Source organism: Bubalus bubalis, chromosome 4 (genome assembly GCF_019923935.1).
Source record: "Bubalus bubalis isolate 160015118507 breed Murrah chromosome 4, NDDB_SH_1, whole genome shotgun sequence".
NCBI classification, from domain to species: domain Eukaryota; kingdom Metazoa; phylum Chordata; class Mammalia; order Artiodactyla; family Bovidae; genus Bubalus; species Bubalus bubalis.
Genome location: NC_059160.1, coordinates 50,029,662 through 50,045,089, shown reverse-complemented (window position 1 = coordinate 50,045,089; position 15,428 = coordinate 50,029,662). Strand labels below are relative to the sequence as shown.

Genomic DNA, 15,428 nt, shown 5'->3' with positions numbered 1-15,428 from the left:
ACTCATATGAAATTTCTAATATAGGCAGATCTGTAATAACAGAAAGTAGATCATTGGTTTCCCAGAGGCTAGGGAGAGAGGGGAATGGGGAGTTACTGCTAATGGGTATTGGGGTTTTTTTGAGGGTGATGAAAATGTTTTAAAATTAAACAGTGATGATGGTTGCACAAGTGTAAATATACTAAAAATCAATGAACTGTATACTTTAACAGGGTAAATTTATGATATATAAATTATGTATTGATAAAGCTGTTATTAAATAGTACATGCCCATCATTCCAAGCACTATATGAATATTAACACCTTTAATCCTAATAACAAAGCTAATAAATGAGGTACTGTTTTCTTACTTATTTTACAGATGAGGAAACTAAGGCACACAAAGAAATTACTTGTTTAAACTAGTGAAGTAAATTACTTGCCTAAACTTGTGAAGTGGGAGGACATGATTTAAGCCTATGCGGTGTGGTCCACAGCCCTTGTGCTGCACCATACTGCCACTCATTAATAATTGAGTTGACCTGTGGTATAGCTTATGAATTGATTCTGTTTTCTGATTGTAGGCTCCAACTCTCTCCAGAATTTGAGAGTTGTTGCAGAGCATAAGCAAAACTTTGACACTGAGTTAAATAAAACCATTGACAGAAAACAGAAGCCCAGGATTTACAGTATGACTGGGTAGGGTAACTAGTGTCAACCCTCCCCACAAGCAGTACAGTACTTGACCCGTAGGCATGCTGCAGATGTCTTTTACGATGATTATTTTGCCTAAAATACAGGGTTTTGATTTTTTTTCATCTTAGCAATTAGCTCTTCCTTACACAGTTTGGCCATGTACTAAGGAAAGGGTATAACATGTACATCTTTGGCTGATTCAAAACTCTTACGACCTGAAAGAGTTCCAGGCTGAACAGACATTTCCAGTTCCCCATTTATAGATGAAAAACTGAGTGGTTGACTTACTTGAGGTTATGAAAAATGAGTGGAGTATCTGGGACTCAAACTAGGTCCTCTGCCTCCCTTCCTGCCTTCAGTGACTATCATTGCAGGGTGGCTCCTCAGGAACTTACAGTATAGTAAAGGACCCAAGATATCTTCCAGGACAGTGATTCCTTCTAAGGTCTCTTGTGCTGAGGGTAATCAACCAGAATCTGACTGAATACTTTCAGTAATGGGATCTCCACAGCAGCCACTTTGCTGTTAGATAACTTTGTTAGCTTTTACTTGTATGAATTCTACATCTGCTTTAATTAATCCTCCTGCTTTATCCCTCTCTGCCTCTGCCTTTGTCCATCACTTAGCTTGTCTTCTACCTTCTTTCCCCTGCTCCATCTCTTTCATTTTTTCCCCTACTTATTACCTAGCACTCACAGTTATCAAGAAGCTTTTTCTAGCTAAATTCTCTATATGTAGTTTATTCCTTTAATCTTTAATGCACAGCTTAAATTGCTATGCATTGAAATACATTTACAGTCCTTATTCATTTTACATATGTTCAGTCTCCATAGTATTATAAGTAACTTGAGTTATGTGCTTTTATAGCTCCCTAACCCCAACTCAACCTTTTGTTGCTTGGTTAGTATTTATTTCTCTTGAATAGTTTGCATGTACTTGAATTTTAAATTGAGAGCATTTTAAGTTTCGTGCCTGTATCAGGCCTATGTGTGCAAGTGCTCAGCAATGAACTCGATAGATTCTAAATGGATACTACAGAATCTATAAAACTAATACAAAATTTCCATGTTATAACATCAGCACTTACCTTTTCAAGTGGCTTTGGTATTAAATGGAAAATACAGATAAAAATTTCCTAGCCCTATTATGCTTGTGTAGAGTGTGCCTATTAATATTCCTTGATCTGCTTGTTCATCTGGCCATCTTTATGAGGTAATGTGCATAATTCTCTATTCTATCCCAAGCACTGTGCTAGAGATTTTTAAATATATCATCTCATTTAATATTTATAAGCCCTAGATGTTATTCCTCTTTGTAGAGATGAGGAAATTAGGTGCAGTGACAAAAAAATTTGCCAAGATCATATAGCTATAAGTTAGTGTTTAAACCTAGGTGCTTTCCTTACTTCAGTTGTACTGTTTCCTAATAAATAACCTGTGAGATGCCTTACTTCTTACAATATATTGTCTCAGATGCTGTTCATGTTAAATAATATATAATATTAATAATATAGATCTTTCATAATAACTCTGTGAAATAGATACATTTATATCTTACACATGATGAAATTTAGCTTCAGGTAGAATAAATAAATTGCTCCAGATCCAAATTCAAAAAATAATAGAACTAGGAATTAGAAGAAACCCAAACTGTTTCTGTGCTTTTTTTCTGCTACACCACTCGTGTGTTCTTGTGCCTTTAAAGACCTCTAACATCACAGCTGTCTCATTGAAACAACTTTACTCTTGTCCTTATTCTCGGCTGTCTTAGTCTGCTCGTGCTACCATGACAAAATACCAAAAACTGGGTTGCATAAGCAAAACAAATTTATGCCTCACAGTTTTGGAGGCTAGAAATCTAAGATCAAGGTGCTGGTAAGGTAGATTTCCTTCTGAGACCTCTTCTCTTGGCTTATAGTCACCTGCTCTCTGACTGTGTACTCATTTGACCTCCTCTTTGTGCAGAGAAGGAAGCGAGTGGGGAATGAGTGAGCCAGCCCTCTGGTGTCTCTTGTAAAAAGGATACTATTCGCATAAGACCAAGGCCTCTCCTTCATGACCCCATCTAACCTTAATAACCTTCTCAAAGCCCCATCTCCAAGTACCATCACACTGGGGTTAGAACATCAACATATGAATTTAATGGGACTACAAATATTTAGTCCATAACTTCAACTTACCATCAGAGCCCCTGATTATCTTCTATAGAGGCCTGGGTAACTAGAGCTGAGATCCTAGGGATTTAGAGTATTTCAGAGTGAAGAGGTGAGCCTTGTGGAGTAGATGACACTGGAGACAAAGAAATTCCAGAGAAACTTTATATAGGTAATACTTTGATACACTGAAAAAGACAAAAAGCTGTAGAGATCCATGGGATGAGAATCTGTACCAGCCACCAAGATACAGAGTATATGTTGTGACGGAATGTACATCTTCCAGCTTTGTTAGTGTGCTTTTACATAATCAAAGTATGACTTGGCTGAGAACTCAGTAAAGATTAAATGTGATAATGTTTCCTTATTTGGCAAACTAAAATGCAACAAATGATAATGCTCCTGTATTTGTCAGTATATTAACTTAAAATACTAAAATATGTTTTGTATAGGTAGTGAAGAAGAGTGTTTTCTGAAAAATATAAAGACTCTTGCTTAAGTAGCAAGAAAACCAGAATTGGCTGGTACTGTATTTGAAGAGAAATTAAAAGTTTTGACATGCCCATTTCTGCCCTCAGTCAAAAAGGGAAAGGCAGCTGATTGGTTTTTAAGTTCTCATTTATACCTAAGCTATTTTTCCCATCTGTTAATGAACTCTTGATGATGCATCATGTCTTTCTCTGGATTGCTAATTAGCAAAGAAACTTGAGCCAAACTTACATAATTGTTGTTACTATGAACTCTCAGTCTTTTGGCAGGATCACCATGATATAGAACATAGCCAGAAGGATTGTATTAATGAAAAAAAACAAGTACATGTGCAAGAAGGGGAGCTAAAGGTGAAATTAAGGAAGTGAGATAAAAACTTCATTCACAAGGACAGTATCCATTAACTAAAAAGTGATAATTACTATTGCCTCCCATAGTAAAAGTAGGAAAAAAAAACCCAAAGTGTATAGGTATCATATCATTATTAAACTAAATGTAATTGAAACCAGCTTCATGGGCATTTATTTAGAAAATCTCATCTTTCGCTTTTTATAAAGAGATTTCAGATTTGACCTCCAGAATCCTCTCTAACCCTTCTTAGAAGCACAGTGTAGAATCCTGGCAGTAAGTCATTAATTGTTTAATGTTTTTGTAAAATACTATTTTTTAATAGGTCTGTCTTCTGGCAGTGACAGCATTGTTCCAACTATTGATTATAATAAGCTTATTTTAGAATTTAATACATCTCTTTCTGTCTTGTGCATGTGCATGTGTGTGCACACACATGCATGCACACACACACACTGTGCACACATTGCTGTGCACAGAGGACAGAAGTTTAGAACTATCAGATTTAGGTGGCTGACCTTCAGCTCCAGTTAAGAACTAAAATTAGATCTCTGTGGAATATATATCCAGTGACATCCATCAGAGAAGAGTGTAGGCATAACCCTGAGAAGCCAGGGAGGCATCATTCAAGGGACTTTGCCTTAAATACAAACTTGTTTCCCATTTGAATTTTTATCTTAAAAATTCATGTGACTTTTTGTATTGTGAGTTGTAACATATTTGTTTATTTTCATGTAGAAAGACTTCCCTACTTCCACCCTTGATAAATCTTTTAGTAAAACAGTAGTTAAGGAGGATGCATAAGGATTGTCCTGTGACTTTAAGTATCTCTGGCACTATGCCAAATCTCCCAGATGAATGTGCCTATTTTAAGAGCAGGGTCCTATCCCATCACTATAGGAACACTGGTTGATTACAGTGAGAGCATAAATCAAGCATGTGGCTAACATTGCAGACATAATGGACAAGAAGGTGGGGGTGGGATGGGGAATCCTCTCTTACTAAAGAGAAAGTATTTAATTCTATTAAGGAGAATGGATAGGTATTTCAACACACAATAGAAGACCAGAAACAGTAAATAATAATAAGAGCCATGTTTAAGGACTTGTCTGTTTAAGGAGGGGAAAAAAATCAGTCCTCAGTAATTCCTTTCACAGACCTAGCTTATCCCAGAATTGCTTTGAATGTTGTAACACTCATTTTTTATTTATTTTGTCACCAGATACCAGTAGAATGAAAAGAGAGTAGGACTGGGAGTCAAATAATAATCTTAGTCCCCTTTTCTATTATAGCTTTCTGTTCTGCTTAAGCAAATCATTTAGCTTCCTTGAGAGTCAGCTTTCATTATCTATAAAATAAATCCCCTGATCCTGAGTATGGGCTTCCTAATTGGCTCAGTGGGTAAAGAATCCACCTGCAATGCAGGAGATACAGGTTCCATTCTTGGGTTGGGAAGATCCCCTGGAGGAGGGCATGGTCACCCACTCCATTGTTCTTACCTGGAGAATCCCATGGACAGAGGAGCCTGGTGGGCTTCAGTCCAGAGGGTCTCAAAGAGTTGGACATGACTGAGCACACACACACAATCCTGAATATATTATTAAGTATTATTTTCTAAAAGGATTCTATGGTCAAATAAATAAAGGAAGTACCAGTTTAAAAAACATGTTTCTTTTCCATAGTTCGTCTGAGAATCTTTCATATTTTAATAAGCCTTATAAATTTCCCAGATTTATTCTTTAACAAAACCCATTTTTTTAATAGAACCTTTTGCACTGCTAGTGTTTATTGATGTTAAGTAGTCATTATAGCCCTTTATAACTCTTAATATTCTGATTCTGGAAATTATACTCATTTTGTTTGGCTCTTCGACTGTTTTCTGGCCTGTAGTTATCATAGGGTTACTGCCAAGTTGAACTCACTGCCTCTGCTGTGTGTGTACTCTGCCCCTCTTTCCAAGTTGAACTGGAAAGTTATTGCATTTTCCTGTTTCTTATAAATAAAACAGACATTAGTTTAGTCCTTGTCTTTTGTAGTGTTCACTTTCTCTGTTCACTGCCATTTCATTTTTGATTTGGTTGTTCAGTCATTGGCCCATTTTTAGAGGTCTTGTTCTTAGAAATGTACAATTTTGTCTCTTACTGTGTACCATCCTCTCATTTAATAAGCAGCACTGTAATATATAGGGTATATCCCCATTTCACATGTAATGAACCTTATGCTCAGAAAAAAACAAATAACTTGCCCAGATCTCACAGGTAATAAAATAGCAAAGTGACGTCTCTCTGACTTGGCAACTCAAATTCTCTATTATGGCATATACATTATAGTTATAGTGGTAAATAACATTTGTTGAGTATTTTATTCTAAGGCAGCACATACATATTATCTTATTTAATTCCCCCAATACCCCTATGAAGTAGATACTATCATTCCCATTTTATCTTGAATTTAGTAAACAGACATTTGGCGAATTGTTAATGAATGGATAAATAGATGAACAAATGAATATACAAACCAACCATGGCACAACCAGGCCAAGTTGGTCTGAGTCTTGGTATTAGATATAGAGTAGTTGCTTAGTCATTGAAAGTGTTAATTGCTCAGTCATGTCTGACTCTTTGCGACCACATGGACTACAGCCCACCAGGCTCCTCTGTCCAGGCAAGAATACTGGAGTGGGTAGCCATTCCCTTCTCCAGGGGATCTTCCCAACCCAGGGATCAAGCCCACATCTCCTGAATTAAAGGCAGATTCTTTACCATCTGAGCCACCAGGGAGGTACAATATCACTTATGTTACTTATGGAATGATGGTATAAGAGGTTCTATATGGGGCATCATTGGGACATCGTATTTCAAAGGTACATTCTTATTTAAATCTAAAGCCAAGTTGTTGCAACAAAGAGACCCCTAATGAAGAAGTGATTTAAGGAATATGGGCATTTATTACCTTTCCAAATAACAGTTCATAGGTGATCAAGCATGCAGGTGAGTAGCTCTGCTCCATGTGTTGATTCAGTGACCTAGCTTCTTTACAGGTTTGTCAAGTCATATCTTTGCCATTGAACATTGGCTTAGCCTATACTGGGCTGCCACTTCCAGGTTCTGGGCTGCAGAAGGGGACAAGAAAGGGGAGAAGGCATGCCCACTATTGTAATGACCCAAACCTGAAAACGTGTCCTCATACATTCCATTGGCAAGAGTTCAGTCATATGGCCATGAAGAAGAGCTGAGGAGTGTAGTGTAACCAGGCAGCCATGAAACTTGCCACAGTTCTCTTACTGTTTAAAAAGGGAGGATGGATTTTGATGGACATCTATCACTTTTTACCACAGTGCCTAATAATTAAAGCCTTAATAAGTTCCCTGGTGGCTCAGTGGTAAAGAATCCACCTGCCAAGGAGAAAACGTGGGTTCAGCCCCTGGGTCTAGAAGATCCCCTGAAGAAGGAAATGGCAACCCACTCTAGTATTCTTAGCTGGAAAATTCCATGGACAGAGAGAGGAGCCTGGCAGGCTACAGTCTATGGGGTTGTAAAAGAGTTGGGCACGATTTAGTGACTGAGCAACAAAAACAAAGTCTGTTTATGAGGCATTATAGTATTTCCTCATTACTCTGCGATCTGAGTTAATTTTACTGCCTTCATTATATATTTGAAGAAAATATAGGATAAAATGCATTCTCTAGAGCAGTGCCTTCACATTATTTGTGATGAAGGACCAAGTTTTTTGCTTATTTGTTTCTTAACTTTCCTCTAATTTGTAATAGACCAGTAGTTTTGAAAGTACAATAAAAATGAATCATTAAAGAAATAATTACATTCTTGGATAGCAAAGTCAAATCACTATAACAGTTTCTGAATACATATTCTCAACTTTTTATGTGCTTAGTCAAACTCAGTTGTGTCTGACTCTGTGACCCCATGGACTGTAGCTCACCACGTTCCTCTGTCCATGAGGATCTCCAGGCAAGAATACTGGAGTGGGTTGCCATGCCCTCTTCCAGGAGATCGTCCCAACCCAGGAATCAAACCCAGGTCTTCCTCATTGCGGGCAGATTCTGTACTGTCTGAGCCACCAGGGAAGTCTAAGAATACTGGAGTGGATAGCCTATCCTTTCTCCAGCAGAACTTCTCAACCCAGGAGTCAAACCGGGATCTCCTGCATTGCAGGTGTATTCTTTACCAGCTGAGCTACCAGGGATGGTCTGATAACAAACAGTTTGTGAACTGGCACCAATCTGCAGACACTTTTGAGTAGTAATATTTGTCTCAAAAAGTATTTTCTTACTACCTCTTTGGGGTTGCCAGAGTTTAATAGACTAACTATGATGTTTATATTATAAGCAAAGACATTTTCTCTGTATATATAAAACTTGACTTTTCTCTTTTAAAAATATTTTTAGAAATCAGCTTTTAGGACAGCATAAAAATCATGATGGATTCATTATTTGAATGCTCATATACATGTCATAGCCTGTTTTGCTTGTTTCATAGTTGAAGTTAAAGCTAATCCTGGTTTTACAGATTAATAGTGAAAAGCTTACCATTCTGGAGCTAGAAGAAGGTTGCCTAAAAGAGTCTTGATGCACGATATAGAGGAAGAAGAAAAATCTAATAAAGTGACATGCTGCGGGTCACAGCTAAATGAGAGACAGCATAGTATGATCATGGACTTAAGTGGAAATCACACTGGAGTCAGATGATCTGGATTGAGTCCTGGCCTTCTACTTCTCAGTTAAGTGTTCTTAGGTAGTCATTTAAAGAATCATATAGTCAGTGTTCAGTAAGCATTCCTTAGATTGAGGAATGTATATGAAAGTTTTTTGTAAACTATAAAGCACATAAGCAAACAATGTTGCTATTATTATTAAAATTAGGAAGTCATCCCTTCTGATACTAAGTCCACTGCTTTTCCTGAACTCTGCTATATTTCATGCTAAACACCTATTGAAAACAGGAGTCATATTTAATATTGCATTAAATTAAAACTGCTGGAGAAGAGATAGGCTACCCACTCCAGTATTCTTGGGCTTCCCTTGTGGCTCAGCTGGTAAAGAATCCTCCTGCAATGCAGGAGACCTGGGTTCGATCCCTGGGTTGGGAAGATACCTTGGAGAAGGGAAAGGCTACCCACTTCAGTATTCTAAGCTTGAGAATTCCATGGACTGTATAGTCCATGGGGTCTCAAAGAGTCGGAAATGACTGAGCGACTTTCACTTTCAAATTAAAATTATGTTTATAAGGACTCTACAGCAATGTGGAAAAAGTAAATTTAAGACAGGAAACAAAATTATTTACACATGATGATTGTGATTCTGTAGGCTGAAGTAATGTGCTTGTTACTGATACTCAAGTAGATTGACTAATGATAAATCCTTCTGTCCACTGCACATAAAATATGTTAATACTGCATAGTACAATTACAAATGTCTTTTCTATTTTCTTTGATAGTTTAATGCATTTTACATTTTAAAGAACATGTATAAGGAATTTAAACTCTTCAGAAAAGAGAGCTTTATATGAAGACACATAATTTTTGCTTCTCATATAAAAAGACTTTTTTACACCATAGGACAAACCATCTTACCAGTACAATCACAAGAACTGCCTTTACGGCTTCTCCCATTCCTTCTTAGAAAGGGCAACTATCCGGACAACATTAGTTGACTTCTACTAATGCTTTAAATTCAGGGAACTTCTTAGTATAGTCAGTTTATATGTTGAGTGCTTATTGTGTTCTTGTTGCTCTGCTGAGGGCTGCAAGGATTATGAAGAAATAAAACATAATAATAGTCACAATTCAAAAAGTGCTTGTTATGTCCCAGAGACTCTTTCACAACAGCCCTCTGAGATATAAGTGATATTATTCCCATTTTACAAATGAGAAAGTGAGGCTCACAGAAGTAAAAAAAAAAAAAAAAATGTCTGAATCATAGTGGTAAAGCTGGCTGTTAAATCCAGGTTTTTCTGATTTAAAAGCCTCTACAGTACATTTTCTTCTCTCATAAAAGAACGATGTCCTTTCTACCTTCAGAGAGCTTTTAGTAGCTGAGGCAAACTCATAAAAAAACAGGAAGAATTCACTAAATACCAATGATTGCTACAAATTTTGGTATGGGCATTACTTGGAGAGGAAGAAGGTTGGGGGCTGAAGTAGTAAGGAAAAACTTTATATCAAAAGTTAATTTTAAGCTTAGTTTTGGAGAATGGATAAAACTTAAATAGTCAAAGAAGGAGAAGGACTGATGCATATAAAAGGGAGATGGCAAGAAAGCAAAAAAAAAAACTCTACATGAAATAAATATAATTAGAGAGGAGGGTTTGATAGGGGAGCAGTATGAAAGAGAAGACTCAAAATGCAGGTTGGAGGATCATAAATGCTAAGCTGAGGATTTGAGATCTTTACCTTATAACAATATATAAATGATAACCAGTACTGAACACTTAATGCTTTCCAAGCACTGTTCTAAGTACTCTAAATACGTGATTTCATTTAGTAACTTTCCAAGATCACACCATTAGAAGACAGTAGAGTCAGCCTTTAAAGGCAAATTTAAATCCAGAACCCCTGCCCTTAATCACAACGCTGTTCTAGTTCTGGAGTCTATGATAAGTTGAACAAGTTTCAGGCCTAGGACCACTGATCTTAAACAAGTAATACACTTTACACCTCAAGTGATTTTTAACGTTTACGAAAAGTAATGTGACCAGATAATGACATACCATCCCTATTCCTGCCACCCTGATACGTCTTTAGGACAGTTGAGGAGAAGTTGCGGTGTTTGTGCTAATGGCTTTCAGCTCTGCCTACTTTTCTGTGCTTATCTGGTCAGTTACTCTCAGTTAACCCCTGGTCCCCAACATCCAAGTTATATCAGTCCATTGTTAGTTGTAGTTCATTGGTTCCTAGAGTGTGGCTCATGAACTGACAGCAACAGCATCAACTGGGAACTTGTTAAGAGTCCCAATTCTGGCCTCATTCCAGACCAATTAAATCAGAAACTCTGATTCAATCTGTGTTTCAACAATCCTCACCTAGAGATTATGATACTAAGTGAAATAAGTCCGAAAGAGAATGACAAATACCATATGATATCACTTATATGTGGAATCTAAAATACGACACAAGTGAACATATCTATGAAACAAACAGACTCAGACATAGAGAACAGACTTGTGGTTCGCCATGGAGGAGGGTGAGTAGGAAAGCGAAGGACTGAGAGTATGGGACAAACTATTATATATGGATGGATAAACAACAAGGTCCTGTTATATGGCACAGAGTCCTATAGTCAGTATCCTGTGATAAACCATACGGAAGAGAATATGCAAAAGAATATATACATATATATGTATAACTGAATCACTTTGCTGTACTGTAGATATTAACACAAGACTGTAAATCAACTCCAATAAAATTAACAACAACAACAATTCTTTAAGAGATTATGATGCATGCTGAAAACCATTACTATAGTATACTCTAGGGTTTCCATTTGGGAGCAAGCTACCAAAAATTTTTTGACAAAACCTGGTATTAACATTGAGAATCTCAATCTTCAGTCTCTGCTGCTGGGTCTTGCAGTCTAACTTTATGGAAATAGCCATGGCTACTAAGCTAGTGGGGGGTTCCCAGATGGCTCAGTGGTAAAGAATCCACCTGCCAATACAGGAGATGTGGGTACGATCCCTGGGTTGGGAACATCCCCTGGAGAAGGAAATGGCAAGCCACTTCAGTGTTCTTGCTGGGATAATACCATGCACAGTGGGCTACAGTTCGTGGGGTTGCAAAGAATCTGACATGACTGAGCACGCGCACTGCAACCTAATGAGCATTTTAAAAGGGCTTTTTGTCAGCCTCTCTGAAGTAATTATACTTTATGAGTATACCTAAGCTTTGCTTTATGACTTTAGTTCATTCCTGAAAACCTTACCTCTTAGTGAAAAGATTTTAAAGCAGAAGATATTTCCATCAATTTTAATGGAAAAAAATTATGTGTTTCATGGTTATCTAAGATACCAAAATAGTTTTCAGATTAAAAAATATATCAGTTGAACCATGATAACAAGTTTGTATAAATAAATACTTAGAAAGTTAATAAAAAGTTTGTACTTAAAATGTTATGTAATGATGATTTATTATACTTGCAAAAAGAGGAAGAGAAGACTTGATAGTGAGAGATGGCTGGTGGTGGAGGAATACAAAGGAATTATTCTTTGGAAGGGGTTGGAGAGTCAGGTAGTAAACTTTAAAGCAGATAATCTTTGGGAGTATGTGGGTATCTTGCATTTAAAAACAGCTACTGCACACCTGGGCCTGCCAGTGGGATACAGATGAAAGGAGTAAGATGCCCCAACATCCATCTCACTCTCTAAGGAACTACGTGCTTGTTGAAACTAAGTGCTGTATAGAAGGAGAGCAGAGGGAGCAGCTGGGGAATCTTTTAGATCCTTCAGTCTTCAAATTAAACCTTAGAAAATGAGTGGGGTCCTGGCTGGTGGAAATGGGGACAGGGTAGGCCATGCTGAGGTAATGGTGGGAGAAGGTTCAGGACATATTGTCAGGGGACTGGGAGTCTATTTGGAGCACTTGGAAAGGAAAGAAAAGGGAGGGTGTATGTGTGTGACAGAGATATAGGAAAGGGGACACTGAGCTTATTTCAGCTGCATTCTGTGGGCAACAAGGAGCTATGGAAAGCATTTGAAGAGAGCAAGGCATGTTTTTGAAGGAGTAAAATCAACTGAAAAAAAAATAGTTATAGCACAGGAAAATACCATTAAGGCAAAATAAAGAAACGAGCACCTTTGAAACAGAAGTCGTGCATGCACTCAACAGATGGGGGAATCATAGGGAATGCTACCTCTTCAGTGTTCTTGCTTGTTCAAATGCAAAGAAAAACTTCTGATTCATCCAAATGCGGTACATGGTTTAATTTTTCTTTATAATATTCTCTAAATAGAAATGATTGTATTGAGTAGAGCAATGAATGTGTCTGTTAAATATCACTTCTTATATTTTAATACAAAAAAGGGAGGCGTTCATTGTCCAAAAAGTGGTATTCCTTTTCAAGAGACATTATAACAGAAAGCTACCTAACACTTGTCATGTGAGGCAAGTCTGTGATGAGAAACGACATGTCTAAAAACAACTGACTGAAAACTATGCTTGAAACAGTCTCAGTTGTGGATTTCCTGCAAGCCTTCAGGTGAGGCAGTTTTTAACTCTAAATTTTGTAGACCTCTCTAATCTCTTTTATGTAGCCTTCTTATGTCCCAGAGTTTTAACAGTCCATTTGGTTTATAGCCTTGGCTATTTGTATTCATACTTTGCTCTTTTTCTTTTTTGAATCTGACAGTGGAGGAAGAAAGAAGTCATTCCTACCCACAGACTTGGAGTGGGCGGTGGGGGGGCGCGCGGAGGGGGGACAGGGGCGTGCAGAGGGGGGACGGGGAGGAGATTTTATTGTTGTTTTTGGTTTAGAAAGAAAAGAACTAAAGATTTCTGTGTTTTACTAGATATGTAGAACTCCAAATTCACGTATATAATATTTTATAATACCTTATTTATTATGTATTTTTTAAATAGGAATGTAGATAATTCCTTCTTGGTTAAAATTATATGGGAGCAAAGGTTATTTAACTCCACCACCCAGGAATATAGCACATAGGAAACTGTGTAAAAGATATTTTTTTTCTTTGTCTTGGATGTGAAAAATCTGAAATTGGAGAAATTTTCCTATTTTATGTATTTTTAATAATGGGCATATTATACTTTCCTCTATCCCAAAACAGCATTCACGAAAAAAATGCTTTCATGATGATATTAAAATATTAAGTGGAAGTCCCTTCTAGTTAATCAGGTATGTTAAGGGATAGAGTTAACAATGTAGTGAAGTTTTTTTTAGCTTGCTAGGTTAATTTCTTTTCCACCTCCATCTAGAGAACATAGTACATTTAAAATTGACATTTCCATAGCTGTTTGACTCAGATGTACTGAGAAGATGCACATGGCCTAAAATTTCTGCCAAGATCATAAATCTTGACCCACAGATAGCCTCTTTTAGTTAAAGTCTGATGACAGACAGTAATAGAAACTTTGTAAAACCTTGTATTGGTCATAGTTGTTGCTTTTGTTTTTATAAAATGTAATGGCTATAGAAATGGTTGGCAGTGGAATGGTTATACCTGCTGCTCCTCATACAAGGTTTGAGGTTCAGAGACCCAGATCTGCAGTTTATGGAGAAGAAAACTGGACATTGACTTTTTTTTTTTTTTTCACTTTCAACTTTTTTTTTTTTTTAATTTTATTTTATTTTTAAACTTTACATAATTGTATTAGTTTTGCCAAATATCAAAATGAATCCGCCACAGGTATACATGTGTTCCCCATCCTGAACCCTCCTCCCTCCTCCCTCCCCATTCCATCCCTCTGGGTCGTCCCAGTGCACCAGCCCCAAGCATCCAGTATCGTGCATCGAACCTGGACTGGTGACTTGTTTCATACATAATATTTTACATGTTTCAATGCCATTCTCCCAAATCTTCCCACCCTCTCCCTCTCCCACAGAGTCCATAAGACTGTTCTATACATCAGTGTCTCTTTTGCTGTCTCGTACACAGGGTTATTGTTACCATCTTTCTAAATTCCATATATATGCATTAGTATACTATGTTGGTGTTTTTCTTTCTGGCTTACTTCACTCTGTATAATAGGCTCCAGTTTCATCCACCTCATTAGAACTGATTCAAATGTATTCTTTTTAATGGCTGAGTAATACTCCATTGTGTAAATGTACCACAGCTTTCTTATCCATTCATCTGCTGATGGACATCTAGGTTGCTTCCATGTCCTGGCTATTATAAACAGTGCTGCGATGAACATTGGGGTACACGTGTCTCTTTCCCTTCTGGTTTCCTCAGTGTGTATGCCCAGCAGTGGGATTGCTGGATCATAAGGCAGTTCTATTTCCAGTTTTTTAAGGAATCTCCACACTGTTCTCCATAGTGGCTGTACTAGTTTGCATTCCCACCAACAGTGCAAGAGGGTTCCCTTTTCTCCACACCCTGGACTTGACTTTTAAGAGAATTATCAGTGGTTCTTAAATTTGGCAATGACAGAAAAAACCTTTTCAAAAAATTCAAGGTAGAGTACACTTTGGGTCCAAATAAAGCTGAAACTCCAGTACTTTGGCCACCTCATGCGAAGAGTTGACTTATTGGAAAAGACTCTGATGCTGGGAGGGATTGGGGGCAGGAGGAGAAGGGGACACAGAGGATGAGATGGTTGGATGGCATCACTGACTAGATGGACATGAGTCTGAGTGAACTCCGGGAGTTGGTGATGGACAGGGAGGCCTGACGTGCTGCAATTCATGGGGTCGCAAAGAGTCAGACACGACTGAGCGACTGGACTGAACTGAACTGAACTGAAAGAATTGTTTCTGAGATAGTGGTAGCAAGATTTGGAACCAGGACTACTAGTATATTTGTGTAATCTGTGCCCTACTCCAAGAGAGCAAAGGAAAGCTAAGATCCTGCCCACAGTCTGAGCTTCCCAAGCCATATGTCCTGGCACAGGGCTGCATGGAGGAAGAGGGCTTTTTTGGTAATTTGACCACCCAGTAGGAACACTTTCTGCAGTTAGCGTAGAGAGGGGCACCTTTTTTCAATTGACTGAAAGGAATCATACATGCTAGCTGAGCCCTCTTTGGAACCCAGTACTTGGAATAATTGTTAGCAGTGTTGTCAGCAAAAGATCTTCT

The 15,428-nt window shown here is 37.7% G+C and overlaps 1 protein-coding gene across 11 annotated transcripts in view; it reads left to right on the top strand.

Annotated features, from left to right (window-relative positions):
* The window catches only part of RIC8B (RIC8 guanine nucleotide exchange factor B), an 86,891-nt gene that overhangs the window by 5,595 nt on the left and 65,868 nt on the right, over window positions 1-15,428 (top strand). The window lies entirely within an intron of this gene.